The sequence below is a fragment of the Acomys russatus genome, chromosome 1 (assembly GCF_903995435.1).
Source record: "Acomys russatus chromosome 1, mAcoRus1.1, whole genome shotgun sequence".
In the NCBI taxonomy this organism is placed as follows: Eukaryota; Metazoa; Chordata; class Mammalia; order Rodentia; family Muridae; genus Acomys; species Acomys russatus.
Genome location: NC_067137.1, coordinates 49,125,785 through 49,141,853, shown reverse-complemented (window position 1 = coordinate 49,141,853; position 16,069 = coordinate 49,125,785).

Genomic DNA, 16,069 nt, shown 5'->3' with positions numbered 1-16,069 from the left:
GCCTGCAGTGACTTAAGAAAGAAATGGTTAGAGAGTTTTGCCAACTGCTGGTCTCTGACCCTGAGAAACAGTTGGGGAGGTATTAGAGTACCTTTTATTCACTTGATTTAATTGTCATCTCCAAGGCTAACTGTGTTTGTCTGCTAACCTAGGCCTAGTCTTGGAAGCTTCTAGATTCTGTATAATATAGGTCCAGAGTGTTTCCAGCCTTTGAGACTTACTGACAAATAAGCTCATCTTTTCTAGTTCTTTCTGAGCTCTGGCTGGCTGATTCAATTCAGCTGTTCTGGCTCAAATTCCTCTCCATGTTGACGGATTTAAACAGATTTCTCTCCGCTTCTGACTGAATTTCTCTGCTTGAACTCATACTAACTTTGGCAATATGTTCTAATCTTATGGCCCCCTTTTTTTTCTCTTGCTTGCTATGTCTTCATCTGTGTCTAACTTGTTCTTTCTTTGTACATCTGTCCTGGTAAAAACTACCTCCTCCTTCTTCTTTTTCTTCTTCTTCTTCTTCTTCTTCTTCTTCTTCTTCTTCTTCTTCTTCTTCTTCTTCTTCTTCTTCTTCTCTCTCTCCCCCCCCTCTCTCTCTCCCTCCACAATTCCCTTTTCAAATAACTCCCCTTCCTTTCTGTTCTCATGAGAGTTGGGCATATCCTGTTTTATCAAATCTTTTTCTGATTTTTCACTTTGTCTATCTCTCAATTAGACATCACTTTCAAACTTGGATGTTTCTTTCTACCAAGTAATTTGACCTTCGTTGTTTGAGACTAAAAGTTATACTAAGGATATGTCTGTATTCCAGCCAGGTCACACAGTACTGTCTTTGGATGTAATCTCTTTTCCAGAGCAGCCATGTTCTGAATTAAAATTCTTCTACAAGGAGGTCTTCCAAACATAATCTTACAGGAGACTAAATCATTCCCTATGCATCAAGCCAAAGCAAAGCAAAGGCAGGAGACTAACCTATCATCCTTTGGTAGACTCTAATGAGATTTTTGTTAAAGTTTCTTTTAATGTCCTGTTTATTCTTTTTATCTGTCCAGAACTCTAAGGTCTATATGTACAATGAAGTTTTCAATCGATGACTTAAGCTTTTACTATTAGAGGTTTTGGCTATAAAAGCCAGGCCATTATCAGACCTCATTGTTGGAGGGGGGGGGGAGGTCAAATCAGGGGACCAGTTCCTGGAGGAGCTTCTTAGCTACTATTTGAGCAGTTTCAGCTCCAGTGAGGAATGATTCTACCTATCCTGAAAAGGTATCCACATACTCACTTATAAGTGGATATTAACCCAACATAGATGTCCTCTGAGAGTATCCACTCAGGTGGGGATCGGGACAGATGGATGCTGGGACTTGCTGCTGGACTCCAGGTGAGAGTGGCATGGAAGCATGGGTTCCAGGAGCCCCATAAGAAGACCATCAAGACTCCCGGATCTGAACCCAGGGGGCCCTGCACAGACTGTTGCACCAAGCAAGGATAATACATGCAGTAAATCTTGAGCCCCTGTTCAGATCTAGCCAATGGACAGTTCATTCTCCACAGTTTTTGGGAGCACAGGGGCCACCTTTGACATGAACTCTGATGCCCCCAATTTGACCAGTTCTCCTCAGTAGGGAGGCACAGAGGCACATAGAGGAAGGGGAAGCAGGCTACCTGGATGAGACTTGATAGGCTGTGGTTATATGGTGGTGGTGGAGGAGGAGGAGGAGGAGGTCTCCTTCTGTCAGAGGTCTAGGGGAGGGAAATAGGGTAAAAGAGGGATTGAGGCGGGAATGGGAAAAGATACAAGTGAGGGGATAACAACCAGGATGTAGTCTGAATAAATTATTTTTTAAAAAGCTATCAAGTACTTTTAACCTCCCCAACAGGCCAGATCTTGGTAAATGCAATTTCTCCAGAGGTGGTTGAGGTGCTGGTCTGTTGGGTATGGGCTCTCTGTTTTGAATTCACTTAAGCACAAACCTGATGCATCTGGCACTAGGCATACAGTCTACATATAATGTACCTTGGTCTGAGCAAGTTAGAAAATTTTGTGGACCCCAGACGTGCAGGATGGTGAAGGTCACCTACTAATGGTCCTATGAGTTGCTTCTGGGAGAATGATCTTTCTCTCTCATGTCATCCATCAACCTGTGAGTTTGAGTCATCCATTTCTTTTTTACCATGGAGTTTTGGGCAGTACCAGGTCATGGTATGTCATCAGAATATCAATAGGCCCCACTGGTTTAAGGCCATTTGTCATGCAGCCAGGGCAGCAGCACAAACACACAGTGGAACACAGTAAAGACCACCACAGGTGGCTAAGACACATTCATATACCTGAACAGAAAGAAAAATCCAGTGACGTCTCACATGGATCCTGGACACTGGATCAGTAGCTGTCCAGTACCTTCCCTGTGTATCCCAACAGAAGGTGCCTTAACCAGACTTACCTCCAGAGGTGAAAAGCCACTTGGCTTTCTAATTTGTTTCTTTTTTGGAATGGAGATCTCAGACCCCTCTGAAGCATTAGGCAGTGACTAATCAAAGGGAGCTCTCGGGACCCGGAACATCTCAGGTTGCACACCCCCTAGAAGGCCACTGACCGCAGCATTTTTCCTCATTCCTAGGGGCTCTGAGACCACACCACACCCTGCGTCTCCAGTTCTGGTCTTAGGATTTCACTGGAGCCTCCAGAAATGTTGCAGGGTTTCCACCAGGGAAGAGTGCTCAGACATGGGTTTAAGCCAATGGAAAGTCTTTATTAGCCAGTCGGCAACTACATTGGGTGTTTGGGATCCCAGTATAGCACCGAGCCTTTCTTAGGGTGAGCTTTTAAGCACAAAACCCATATTCTGGATCGACATACTTCAGTTAATGAGAACTGTTAGCCAGAAGTGGAACTACAGAAGCTAAAAAGCAAGGTTAGTACATTTTGAGACTTTCCCAGGACTATATGGACTTTGATGGATTAGGCTTTTGTTTTAGTTTTGTGAGGTGGTTCTGTACTGAGTTTTACAGCGTAAATGGTACTTCCATCATGGAGTCAGTTGTGCTAAGATCTGAGAGCCTACTAAGTAAGGTCTGGAACCTTGTATGGTCTCTTATAGTCAGCAGCACATTTGTCCAGGCTCTTTTAGTTTTTAGTCTCTCAATTGAAAAGTCATGTGTATTTCTAAAAGGTCTACTTTTATGTGTTACTTGACTGTGTTTCTCTTTCAGCTTTTAATATTCTTCCTTTGTTCTCTATGTTTAGTGTTTTGATTATTGTGTGGCAAGGAAATTTTCTTTTTCTGGTACAATCTACTTTGGTGTTCTGAAAGCTTCTTGTAGCTGTCTAAGCATGCTCTTCTTTAGGTTAGGAAAATTTTCTTTTATAATTTTGTCGAAGCACCATGACCAAAGGTAAACTGGTGAGGTAAAGGTTTACTTCACTTATCCTTGCATTTAACAGTCCATCACTGAAGGAAGTCAGGGTAGCAACCTGGAGGCAGGAGCTGGTGCATGAGGAGGTGCTGCTTACTGGCTTGCTCCTCATGGCTTGCTCAGCTTTCTTTCTTATAGACCCCAGGACCACCAGCCCATGGGTGGCTCCACCCACAGTGGACGGGCCCTACAACATCAATCACTGAAAAAGAAATTTCCCTACAGCATTGACTACAGTTCAGTTTTATGGAGGCATTTCCTCAAAGTCCTGTCCTCTCAGATGACTCTAGTTTGTGTCAAATTGGCATAGAACTAGGCAGTACAAACAGCAAAGGAGAGCTTAGAAGAATGTGAGCAGATTGCTACCTCTCTGGAAGCTAGCTTTTACCTCATTTCTGTGAGCCCAGTACTAGGGCTGGGTGACTTGCTCAAGTCCACAACAAATAGAGAGGCTGGTCTATAAATCTAGATAGTCCACACTTCCACTATGGAAGGGAGGCTACACACATAGCAGTGTGGCATGAATGCCCTTATGAAGCAGAGCAGTCAATTTCTGTATGCAGCTCCTGCTGGGCCATCATGGGGAACAGATTCTTCAGTACCTACTGGGGAAGAAGCAAGAACAAGATAGAAGAGATTTCCTGGCCTTCACACACAGCAGTGCACAGGTTTTAACCCTTTGCTGCCATTGTTGTCACTGTCTTAGCGGGTCCATAGCAGTATGTGGCTGTGAGAAACAGACCGAGCAATGGGCATGCAGTCTTATGCCCTCGGCCTCTAGTCTCCTGCTGTTCTGTTCCAGGACCGGGAGTTTTGAGTTTAAGTCCGAATCTTGGTTACTGATGTGATCCCAGACAACTACTGTTTTAAACAGAGATATTCGCATTATGCAGAATGGTTAGGGACTAAAGAGAGAAACAAAAGGTCGCTGGAAGCAGATAGAGAATCCCCAGGGGGGAGGGTGGGCGACCCATCAGCTTTCACATAGGGTTCTGAGATAAGACAGGCCAAGCCCAAGTTGTGCTGCTTTGTGTAAAAGAAAAAGAAAATGAGTGACTGTGAAGATGATAGCTGATAATGAAGTCACATTACTCACCAGTGCTTCTTGCTGTCTTATGACAAGTGCTAACGGGAGGCCGCTCAGGCTAGAAACTAAAGGGCAGTTGGATGGTATCACAGTAGGTATTTTCCCACATCACATGATTTTGTAAAGGCACTATTACTCGGAAGATGAGACATAGCTAGGTTGAGATTTGTAATGTGAAATGTTTTAATAATAACAAATTTGACCTCCCCCTGCTCTTTCTAGATTTGCCAGTGAAAGTGGAGCACCATACAGTCTCAGAAGTGTCTGTGGTCACTGATACCTCCGAACAAATAGGTGCCTGCTTTATTATTTTTAGCAACATATTAGTTTAGAGTCCATTTTCAAGTATGGATATCCAGTCTCTGGACAATTCCATGGGCTCCATATAGCATACTAGAATACTTCTCATACAACAGAATGGAGAAAGGACTTTTCTTTACTTATGTTTATACCATTACATTTAATTTTATTCCACATTGTGTTCTCTAGCCCATCCTCTTTCCCTAGTCATCAGATGTCTGAATTTTTCTGGTAGCATTACCTGCCTTGTTTTTTTTTTTTTTTTAATTGAGACAAAACAGAGGAAAGCTGGAGGGAGGGAAGGATGAATGACTAAACAGGAGTGATGGAGTGAGAGATCATGAGATGGATGGAGAGGGGTAGTGGATGATGAGAGAGAGAGAGATAGGGAGTGAGAGACTGGTGATGAGAGGGAGGATGGGTGGAGAAAGGAAGTGAGGAAGGGAATGTTCGTCTTTCTTCTCTCTCAGCAAATTATCCCAGAGAATGTCTGTCCCTAGAGAAGTTGTTCTTATAACCCAAGAGCCCATTAAGCTTGGGAACCAGAGCAGAATATAATCTTGGATTCTGACGTCTGATAGCCCTACAACAAAAGAAGAGCTGAGACAACAAGTAGACAGTGACATTTAACTTGGATCTGGCAGTGAAATAGGTATGTGTAAATCCACACATCTATGTTCCCATGCCAACAGAAGAGCATCTACTTCTCTGAAATGCTCACTAAAATCAAGCCTAACCATTTTCTATCTTGCTGTTTCCTTTCTTTTCTTCTCCCCTTCCCTTCCCTCCTTTCATCTGTCCTTCATTTCTTCCTTCCTTTCTTTTTCTTTTTTTAATTTTTGCAACAAGGTAGTCCTGGCTGTCTTGGAACTTACTGTGCAGAACAGGCTGGCTTCAAACTCACATAAGTCTGTTTGCCTCTACCTCCTGAGTGCTGGGATTAAGGTTTGTACCACCACAAACTGGTGTTTTCCTTTTCTTAAAAGATGATACAACAAGCCCTGAACTCAGATATCTATTTACCTCCACCTCCTGAGTGCTAAGATTAAAAGTGTGTGCCTTCACTCATGGCTGATAATGTGATTGTTAAGGTTGAGCCAATTGCCCAGCTAGGGATTTCACAGAATAGCTAGATTGTATTCTTGCCATGATGAGACGTTACATTGATGCTATGATGGCTTCCAAGTATGTTATTTTTAACAATTGCAAGCTTGACAAACCAAAGTAGGATAGTCACATCATATATTTTATTGAATTCAGATGTAGGAAGAAGCAAAGGGAGAGAAGCAAAGGCTTGCAAAGGGAGACACAGGACTGCAAAGGTTGTTGCATGGTTGTTGTGTGTCCTACCCTTTTCTGCTGATGGTAGGTGTACATTGACCAAAGCTGAAAGGGAAGAGTGGGGCTCAGTATAAAGAAGGGGCCTGAAGCCAACTTGATGAATGTGATAGACACAGGGAAAAGTGCCTGACTAATGGCCATTGTTCAACAGCAATGGTTTCTATCTCAACGTATTAGAAAATATGAGGGACCAGAATGTACATCATCCATGGGAGACTGATTTGAGGATGACGTTACTGGAGCTGCCATGATTTGAATATAGGAAAACAGTATTCTTACATCTGTACTAATGTTTAATTTGAATATGGTGAAGTGTATTTCGCTTAACACTTAAAAATCATACCTAATGACCTTTAAGAAAGTGTGTATCCTTGTAACGGATAACAGTTACATACAAAGTATCCACCAACTTTAAAACTTCCTTTGTGCCAAGCAGTTCCCATATTTTCTGTGTTTATATATTAGGCTTAGCTCTAAACGAAGTCATGTAGGACAAATTTTTTTTTTTAATATTTAGTTGCTTGTGCTAGCTACATTTTTTTCCCTACACATCTTACACAGCTCACCCCCTTTCCACAGGGAATGGTCTCAGCCTACAGGAGTGTGGGAGTGTGGTACCAGGTCATTGCCCAGCACAGCCTGACTCCTGACTCCTGGCACTGTTCATCCTCAACTTTCCCCACAGAGAAAAAAAGGTCAGGCTTGTTTTAGTTTTAAACAGTCTCTGGGACTTGGCTACAAATGGCATTTAGGGTTGAATGAAATTTGCATTTTAAATGCCCTGAATTAGGGCTGGCAGCATGTTCAGTCCTTAGGGAAATCTACCTGCACATTCACCAACTTTACCCTGCTTCTGAAGCGCTCCAGTACCTTGGCATGGCTATGCTTAAGCACTCAGGAGCCAGACCTGATTCTGACCCTTGATTTGCTTCCTCATTGGGGTATGTGACTTGGGTAAAGTATGTAACCTATGTGAGATTCAGTTTTTTTTTCTTTGAAAATCAGGTATAATACTATCTGGGTTTGCCAGGATTAAGTATACGATACTTCTGTGTGAGCTGTAATCAAGAGAGATCTACAAAACGACCCAGTCGTGTTCATTAAACTTTCAGATATATTGGAGAAGATGTTTCTATGAAATAATTGAATTAACAACGGGGAGGGGATTTTATGAGCATCTGGTATCACTAATAGTAGCATTTATTTGTCACTTAATAGGACTTTTCAATTGTCCTCCATAATTGAGAATTTATTATTATTTTTTGCGTTATAATTTTTTAATTAATTCATTCATATTACATCTAAATTGTTATCCCATCCCTTGTATCCTCCCATTCCTCCTTCTCTTCTGCTTTCACCCTATTTCCCCTCCCCTATGACTGTGACTAAGGGGGACCTCCTCCCCCTCAATATGATCCTAGGGTATCAAGTTTCTTCTTGGTAGTCTGCTATCCTTCCTTTGAGTGCCACCAGGCCTCCTTATCAAGGGGACATGGTCAAATAGGCACCAGAGTTCATGTGAAAGTCGGTCTCCACTCTCCACTTAACTGTGGAGAATGTTCTGTCCCTTGGCTAGATCTGGGTAGGGGTTTGATGCTCACTGCACATATTATCCTTGGTTGGTGCCATAGTTTGAGCAGAACCCCTGGGCCCAGATCCACCCGTCATAGTGTTCTTGTAGGTTTCTATGACCCTCTGGATCCTTCTATTTCTCCATTCTCCCATACTTCTCTCACCTAGAGTCCCAATGGGATGTCCTCACCTCTATCCCACTTTCCTGGTAAGTGAAGACTTTCATGGGACATGTCCCTTGGAATAGTGAGTATATACCATTTGAGTCTTTCTGCTTCTGGCTTAACTCACATAATTGAGAATTTAAAGAACAAGGCCTTTGCTTTTTTTTTTTTCAATTTCAAAGATATGCTCACAGCGCCACCTGCTGATCAATAGGGAAAACCACTTCTGGACTATTTTGATAAGCAAAATAAATAAAATGCAAGGGTGTTTCCTTTGGTGTCTTTTTTAGTACAGATGGCCACTCTGTCATTTGTGTGAGAAATGTACATCATTTTTGCAAAGCTCTATAATGTTCTTTCGAAGTATCAAATATCAGCATATTGATCTTTCTATTTACTGGCCCCCATCATTGAATCAGTTTAAATGGTCACTATCAAATTTAAGTAGTGACATAAAAGGTCAAGTGATCTGCACTGAGTATTGCTTTCCACTCAGAGACTAGACCAGCCAAATTAACCAGGCACCTGCCAATCGAAGGCTTTTACCACATTGTAGAAACATACGCCAAGCTCCAGGCTGACTGTAGCGCTCCTGTGAAGTTGGAGGTCTGCCTCTGAGAGACTGCTCAGAGAATCTGAGTGTTGTTTAGCCCAGACTGGACCTCTATGGGACAAGAACATCCCAGATCACAAAGGTACCATGAGCACAGCCAAGATACCAAGTGTTTCCTGTATCCATAGCAAAACTGTAAGTTGAAATGGTTATTATAACCATGACTATATAAGTCTTCTAAATTAAAGATTATGTAATATATTAAAAATTATGGGCATGGCTATAACATATGCATCTATGTTCCCACGCCAACAGAAGAGCCTCTACTTCTCTGAAATGCTCACTAAAATCAAGCCTAACCATTTTCTATCTTGCTGTTTCCTTTCTTTTCTTCTCCCCTTCCCTTCCCTCCTTCCATAACAATGCATCATTCTAACCACCCAGAAGAGGGCAATGGTGCATTTAGTGCTTCCTGAGTGTTGTGCAGCTGGATCTGTGACCACAAAGGGAACCTATAGACCCAAGACAGTTGCTTCCTCTTTCTGGCAAATGCTGGTCTTCAGCTTTGTGTCTCCGTGGCTGTGCCTATTACTGATGTTTCTTGGAAGTGGATTTACACACTGTACAGCCTCCTGTGGCTGCTCTCTTTCCTATAGCAGTGTTTTCAAGGGCCACTCGTTTGGCAGTGTGTATCAGTGTTCAGTCTTTTCATAGTTGAGTCATATTCCATTCCATGACGATGCCAAAACTTGTCTATGTACTACTCATGGTGGCTTTGTTGTTTGCACATCTATAGGACTGTGACTAGCAACACGATGAATACTGTTTCATTTGAATACCTCTTCTGTATTCAAATGTTTGGCTACATTTGAACTCAGGCTCCATTTGAATATCTCTTCTGTAACCTTTTTGGCTATACACTTAGGAGCAGACTGTGCTGTATGCTGCCCTATTCTAACTACGCTGTTCTGCCAAAGTCTAAATTACTAAAAATTGCCAAGCTTTTCTCAGTATTACTACCAGTATTGTATGCATACCCAATATCTACCTGCCTTCAAGCCTAATGTTTTTTTTTTTTTTGAGTATAGCTCTCCTGGGTGTGTGTGTGTGGGGGGGGGGGGTCTTTCACTGTACTCTTTGGTTTTTAGTACTTTAATATCTAATGACACTACACATACTTTCATGAGCTTATTGGCCACTCACACACTTCTTTATTGGTGTTTCTACTCCAGTCCTTTGCCCTCACTGACTTTCTAAAAGGATAAAAAGGATGGGATTAGGACTGAGAAACCCTGACTGGGCTCCATGGAGTTGTCAAAGAACAGAACCTTCTCAGGAAATTAGGGGAGGAGGGATCCATCTGGCCAGCTGCCCTGAGTCTCGTGAAGAGCTGGAATGCAGCTTACTATTGTTCATCCATTCAGGGCTCATTTGAGGCCTGGGTAGGGTCACTGTTGCTATGGAAACCAGAGAGCAATGTGGGGTCACTGCTCCTTTCTCTCCTGTCTCATTTGTCTCCATGACCTGACCCCTGCCCCTCTCCATCTCTAGTCAGGGCTCTCTGTTCCCTGCATCTTTGCAACCATCCTGGAGTCACACACTCAGGGAGAGAAAATGATCGCCTTGGTTTGTCACTGTCCATCCTGGTATCTCCTGGGGCTGGCCTTCTGCACTACATATTCTCACCATCTTTGTGTGGTTACAGGGGTTTCAATCAGAGGAAGCCAGGCCAATCCCAGCTTATCTGTGAGGAGCTAACAAGAGCTCTGAGTTAAAGGAACTGCCAAGGGTGAAGCAGACATGGAGTGTGTTTTATGAGTTACTTACCGCAATGTTCCAAACACCCATACTTTACACATCCATCTCTTTTGTATTGTAACACATGGTCTGTGTTCACCAGATAAACCCAGCACCGTTATCATACAATTTTAAAGGTCAGTAGTCTGACATGAAGCCTACTTTGTACAAAGTAATTGGCTGCTGTTTTCTTCAGTAGACTCCGGGGAGGATGTTGTCCATTTTCCCTGCTTGCAGAGGCCACTGTCTTCCTTTTTATGTAGTTGTGTCACTTGCCCCTGCTTCTACCACTGTGTGACCATCTCTATTTCTTGCACTTTCTTTGTTCCTTTCAAGTGGGCCCTTGCGGTAACATGGGCCCTACCTGGATATCTAAGAATGTCTCCCTGTTCTGGGATCCTACCCCATACTGCAACATTCTGCTGCCCTGTGAGGCAGCGCCATGGTTCTGGCTTCTGAGGACTGCATCTGTGGACATTCTTGAGGAGAGTTATTCATCAGTTCACCACAAGGTCCCCACAATTAAGAACCTGCAAAGCTCTGAAAGACTCCACCCAACAGGGGATTGGAGTAGATGCTGAACCTCACAGCTAAACTTTGGGGTGGATCTCAGGGAGTCTTATGGCAGAGTTGGGGGATGGAAAGACTTGGAGGGGACAGGAGCTCCACAAAGAGACCAAGGGAGCCAACAAATCTGGGTGGGGGAGGGGTGAGCTGCAGAGACTGATGCACCAACCAAGGACCACGGATGGCGAGGACCTAGTGGATGTAAGCATATCTTTGTTTTGATCCCAGGTGTGGGATGTGAAGCAGATTTGTGTGATGGTGTGTGGTGTTTGTCTGCCGGAAGCAGACTTGTGAGAGAACATGTGGCGTTTGTCCACTAGAAGAGGAACTTTCTAGTGTTCTTTCCACCATTTTATTTGCTGGTCTGTAGTTTATATACAGCTCTGTTGCTTTAATTTCTAACATATTGGAAATAAGCCACAAAGAGCCTAACACAGCCTGAGTATTTTTTTCTTTTTGGCAAAATTATTGAAGTAGATGTCTTACAGAGATTACAGAGTTCTAAAGGTAGTTAGGCTACCCTGGGGGTCTCTACAGCTGGTGGGTTCATTCATATTTAAGAGATTGCAATGTCCTATGTCCCTCTAGATAAAAGATGAGTGGACAGCCCACTTCTTGCTAAGGAGCTGCTGGGCTCTGGCTCTCAGAAGTTACCTTAGTGCTGGATTCTGTTTCTCAATCAAATCACTTCCCATGAGATGTGCTTTTTTCCCATCATGGATCACGTTCCCTAGACACCAGAGACACTGGAGACAGGCTCAAACTATGCACCAGTCCAGAGGTGTTCGGCTGGTTAGACTCTTTCTAGAGCCAACTCACATTTTAAAGAATGGGGTGAGGTGTTACCTTTATATAGAGATTAAAACACATTTTTAAAAATATTTGTCTAGGGAGTAGACTGGAAGTAAGGCTTATTTGAAATGTTTTATAAGTTCAAAGTATTTCTCTGGTGAAAAAACTGATTTTCATTTCTGCTCAAATACTGTTCTAGTTCCTCTACTGGAACCTACTAGACTCAGGCCCAGTAGAAAATGCTCACATGTGTGTGCATGTACACAAATCATACACACATACCACATACACATACAAACACAAAAGCACACACTCACAGCATGCACAAACACACACAACACACCACTTCTACTCTCCTTCCAGGTTGTGTTTATCTCTGCTCTGTATCCAGGCACCCAACTCAAAGCATAAGACATGGAGTTGCCTTCAATGTGTTTTAACTGAAGAAATGGCTGGGGTCATGTTTTGCTCCCTGATGCTCACCTATGAGACAAAAATGCAGCCAGCTTTCCTAGCAAAGTCTGTCGCTTTACTGTAAAATCACCACTCTGCCCCTTCTACTACCCTTGCTTCCTCAGTTGTGACTTATTTCTCCAAGCAACCTAATCCTCTTGAGCACATCCTCACCTCATCCCTCATTTTGCCCACGGCTGTTACAGCTGCTTTTCAGAGAACACTGCATGGTAGTAGATATCTGTCCGGAAGAAAAATTCAAATTTCCATTTCTAAAGAACAAGTCATTTCTTTCCTAGCTTTCTACCTTTTTTTCGGGGGTGGGGGGGGGATCTCAGTGCTCAGTAGTAAGCCAAGTTCACAGTCTGACTTCTCCTTTCAGGGGCTGTGTGATGTCTTGGCTCTATGTCCCATCTGCTTTCCCCCATCATCTGTAAGAGGTGATGGCAGCATATTGATGACTGATGAATGTCTGCTGGAACATGACCTACTAGCCTCCTTGTACGTATCCGCAGGCTTTAGTTCTGAATGTCTGAAGTTTGGCCTCCGACTAAATGCAAATCCCACTCTCAGACCTGCCCTTTTGGCAGTTTGAAACAATTAGTTTGGAATTGGCACCATCTCTTTTAAGTAAGATTGCTACTAAATATAAAGTCTTTAAGCAAAATCACCTTTGTGTTCATAACATGTCTTTAGTTCATAATTGAGAGAGAGAGGAAGAGGAAGGGGGAGAAAGAGAGAGAGAGAGAGAGAGAGAGAGAGAGAGAGAGAGAGAGAGAGAGAGAGAGAGAGAGAAAAGAAGAAGAAGAAGGAGGAGGAGAAAGAGAGGGAGGGAGAGAGAGAGAAAAAGAAGAGAGAGAGGGAGGGGGGGGGAAGAGGAGGAGCAGGAGAAAGAAAATAAAGAAAAGAAAATGCAATGTTTGGTTGACGTTTAGCTTCAGAAACCCTCACTTCTTACTTTATTGCCTTCCAATGCATGATCCCTTACAGATGTTATTTTCTTTAGAGTCTGATTTTAAAGTATGACTTCTGTGGATATTATGCCTTTTATGTTTTATCTCCTCCTAATGATTAGATGCAAAGGCTAAATGTAGAATATCTTTCCTGAGCCCATTTCCTCCTAAGAAGAATTACTTTTGCTATGTCTTCTTCTGCTTCAGACCCCCAAGGAACTTTGGCCTTGCATTTTTTAGGAGGTGACTTTGAGGATGCAGAAGGTGGCAGCAGACTATAGCAGGACGGCAACTTGGGTGGAGTCCAGGAGATTTGACCACTTGCTGCAGCACTGTTGAAGTCTGTCAGATCGCTTCCCTTTGTGGCCAGCACACTTGTTACTTAGGAAAGATGCTGCTTTTTATTTTGTAGCTGTTATAGGACACAGTGAGCTGAAGATTCACTTGGCATATGCACAAGGAATCTGAGGCCAAGTACTCTTCTGAATGAGCTTTATTAGGGGACAGAGCCTATTCACTTTGGGGGCCATGATCAGTCCTTGAAGTAGGAAGGCATTTAGGAGGCTACAGCCTCTCTCCAGAGAAAGATGATGGGGTCTTAAGGAGAAAGAGAGGTTTCCCTTAAAACCCAGAGAGAAGCTTCACGGAGAGAGATAATTTAACATAAAGGAGTGTGAGAGATAGCTGCCATGGATGACATGGTGGGGCTGAATGGAGGAAAAGGCAGAGAAAGGGGAACAGGAAGGGGAGGATGAGGAGAGAGGAAGCAAGAGAAAGAAAGAAAGGGAGAGGGGGAGAGGGAGAGGAAGAGAGCTGCGTTCGAGAGAGCCTTCACTTTTATGAGTTTTCCCCATGATGTGGGGAGCCTGCCCTTAACTCAGAGGCATCAGTTATTTGCTTGTGGGTGGGGCAGATAATAAAGAACATGGGTTTGCAAGTCCTTGCTTCTTCTTGTGGGAGGTAGAGACCATAGTTACAGGGTAGGCAAGGCCTAATGTTTGAGAGAGAGAGAGAGAGAGAGAGAGAGAGAGAGAGAGAGAGAGAGAGAGAGAGAGAGAGAGAGAGAGAGAGAGAGAGAGACAGAGAGAGAGAGAGACATAGACAGTGAAAGAGAAAGACAGACACAGAGAGAGGCAGAGACAAGTGTGTGTGCCTCAACATGTATGAAGTACAGTCTCATTGCTGTAACCCTTACCCTTCCTAACATTTCTCTGACTCCTATTACTCCCCACACAAATCCTTTACTATCTTCATGTGGGGTATGTGTGTGTGTGTGTGTGTGTGTGTGTACAGTGCTGCAAATTCTTGCAGATGAAAGAGCATCCTGCCTGGGTGTGGTATATAGCAGAGAGGGCTCTGCTTCCTGGCATTGTGGACAGGCAAATCCAGTAGGTGTCAGGCCTCCATTCAGTTTCTTAACATGAAGCCTGCTGGAATTTCTAGTCACTATTTAAAAATCTGTCCTGACACAGGCATGCATGTCTTCTCATGTGGGTACTGTGCAATCACATTATGTAATGCAGGCTTTGTTGCCAATTGTTACCTGAAGTCTGCACCCCTTGCTCTAACTCATAGGGACGGTTCCCAGACAGCACTTTACCTTAAGATACATTTAACTTCCTAAGATATAGAACAAAGCCACATAAATTAAAATTGCTTTGACTTTTGTTGGTAAGTTTTGAGTTGTGGCACATGCGCAATGGGCTGGCTGCAGATGGAGGCCCCAGGAAGCCGTGTGTTGCAGGATTGTTTTAACTAAACTCTGAGGCTGCTTGGCAGCTCTCCCCTCCCCACAGCACCCATTCTGTACTTGCAGGCAGAGAAGGGGAGGAAGGTAGAGCTATCTTGTTTCTTATCCTTTCAAGGGCAGAGTCCACATTTCTGTGCCCTGCTGAGCCTAGTGTTTGGATTGGAAGGCTACCCGGATGAGACCTGATAGGCTGTGGTCAGAAGGTGAGAGAGGAGGTCCCCTTCGACCAGAGGTCTAGGGGAGGGGACTAGAGTGGAAGAGGGAGCCAGGGCAGGAACAGGAAGATAAGAGTGAGGGGATAACAGTCTGGATGTAATGTGAATAAATTATAAAAAAAAATTAAAAAAAGAAAACCAGATAGGCTGTCAATGTTAAAAACCATTAAACGTTGCAAGAATCCATAAATAGAATGAGGAATGTTCTGTGTGAAACTGAGAGCAGTAGCTGCTCATCTTCCTATTGTTAGACCCAAGTGTTCAGTTCAATTCCACTGTGGTACAGACAGAGATGCAGCTGCACACCCGTGGGCCAAGCCTGCATCCTTGGAGAGAGATGCTTTAGGTCTCTGTGGTTCTGCACCCACCTGTGCCATACACCAAGAGTGTCAGTGCTTCTTTGATGCCACATGTGTGACTCCATGACCCAGCAGCACACTTTAGTTTTTGCTTACATTTTGGGGAAGTCTAACAGAGGGATTCTGTGAGTCACTGACTTCAATACTCCAATGTTGTGCTTAGCAACCTCAGCTCTCAATACACACAACAGGGTAATTTTTTTTTTTTTTTTTTTTTTTTTTTTACTGGAGCCTACCAACCCATAATGTCCTGGGCACTTGTGTAGTCTGCACAGGCCACTTGGTGAGACTCATGAAAAAAGACAAAACCTCATAGTTGGCAGTCAGTTCTGCTTTATCCAACACAAATAAGATCCTAAATCAAAATGATGTGTACTATAAAAGGATGAAAAATGACGATGGGTTTTCCTTTGTGTAGTTCTAGAATGTTCTTCTGTCAGCAGCTGCTTCTCACAATGAACTATAAATTTAACTTGTGACAAAAAGGTATTTTAATTAAAGTCCAGAAAATCCATCACTAGTAGGGAAATGGCATTCTATAGTTAAGAGACATGATCAGACAAGCTTAGAATGAAGTTCACGGGGACCAGGAACGTATTTCCTGCCTCATACAGGAGTGCCAGTGACGAAAGCTTGGGGACACAGAACAGCCTTCTTTCTTGCATACAGCCTGCTTAACATAGCAAAAACAACATGAGAAGGAAAGTTGTCTCAAATTACTTGGATTTATTTATAAAAGGATGTTGGTTATGAGA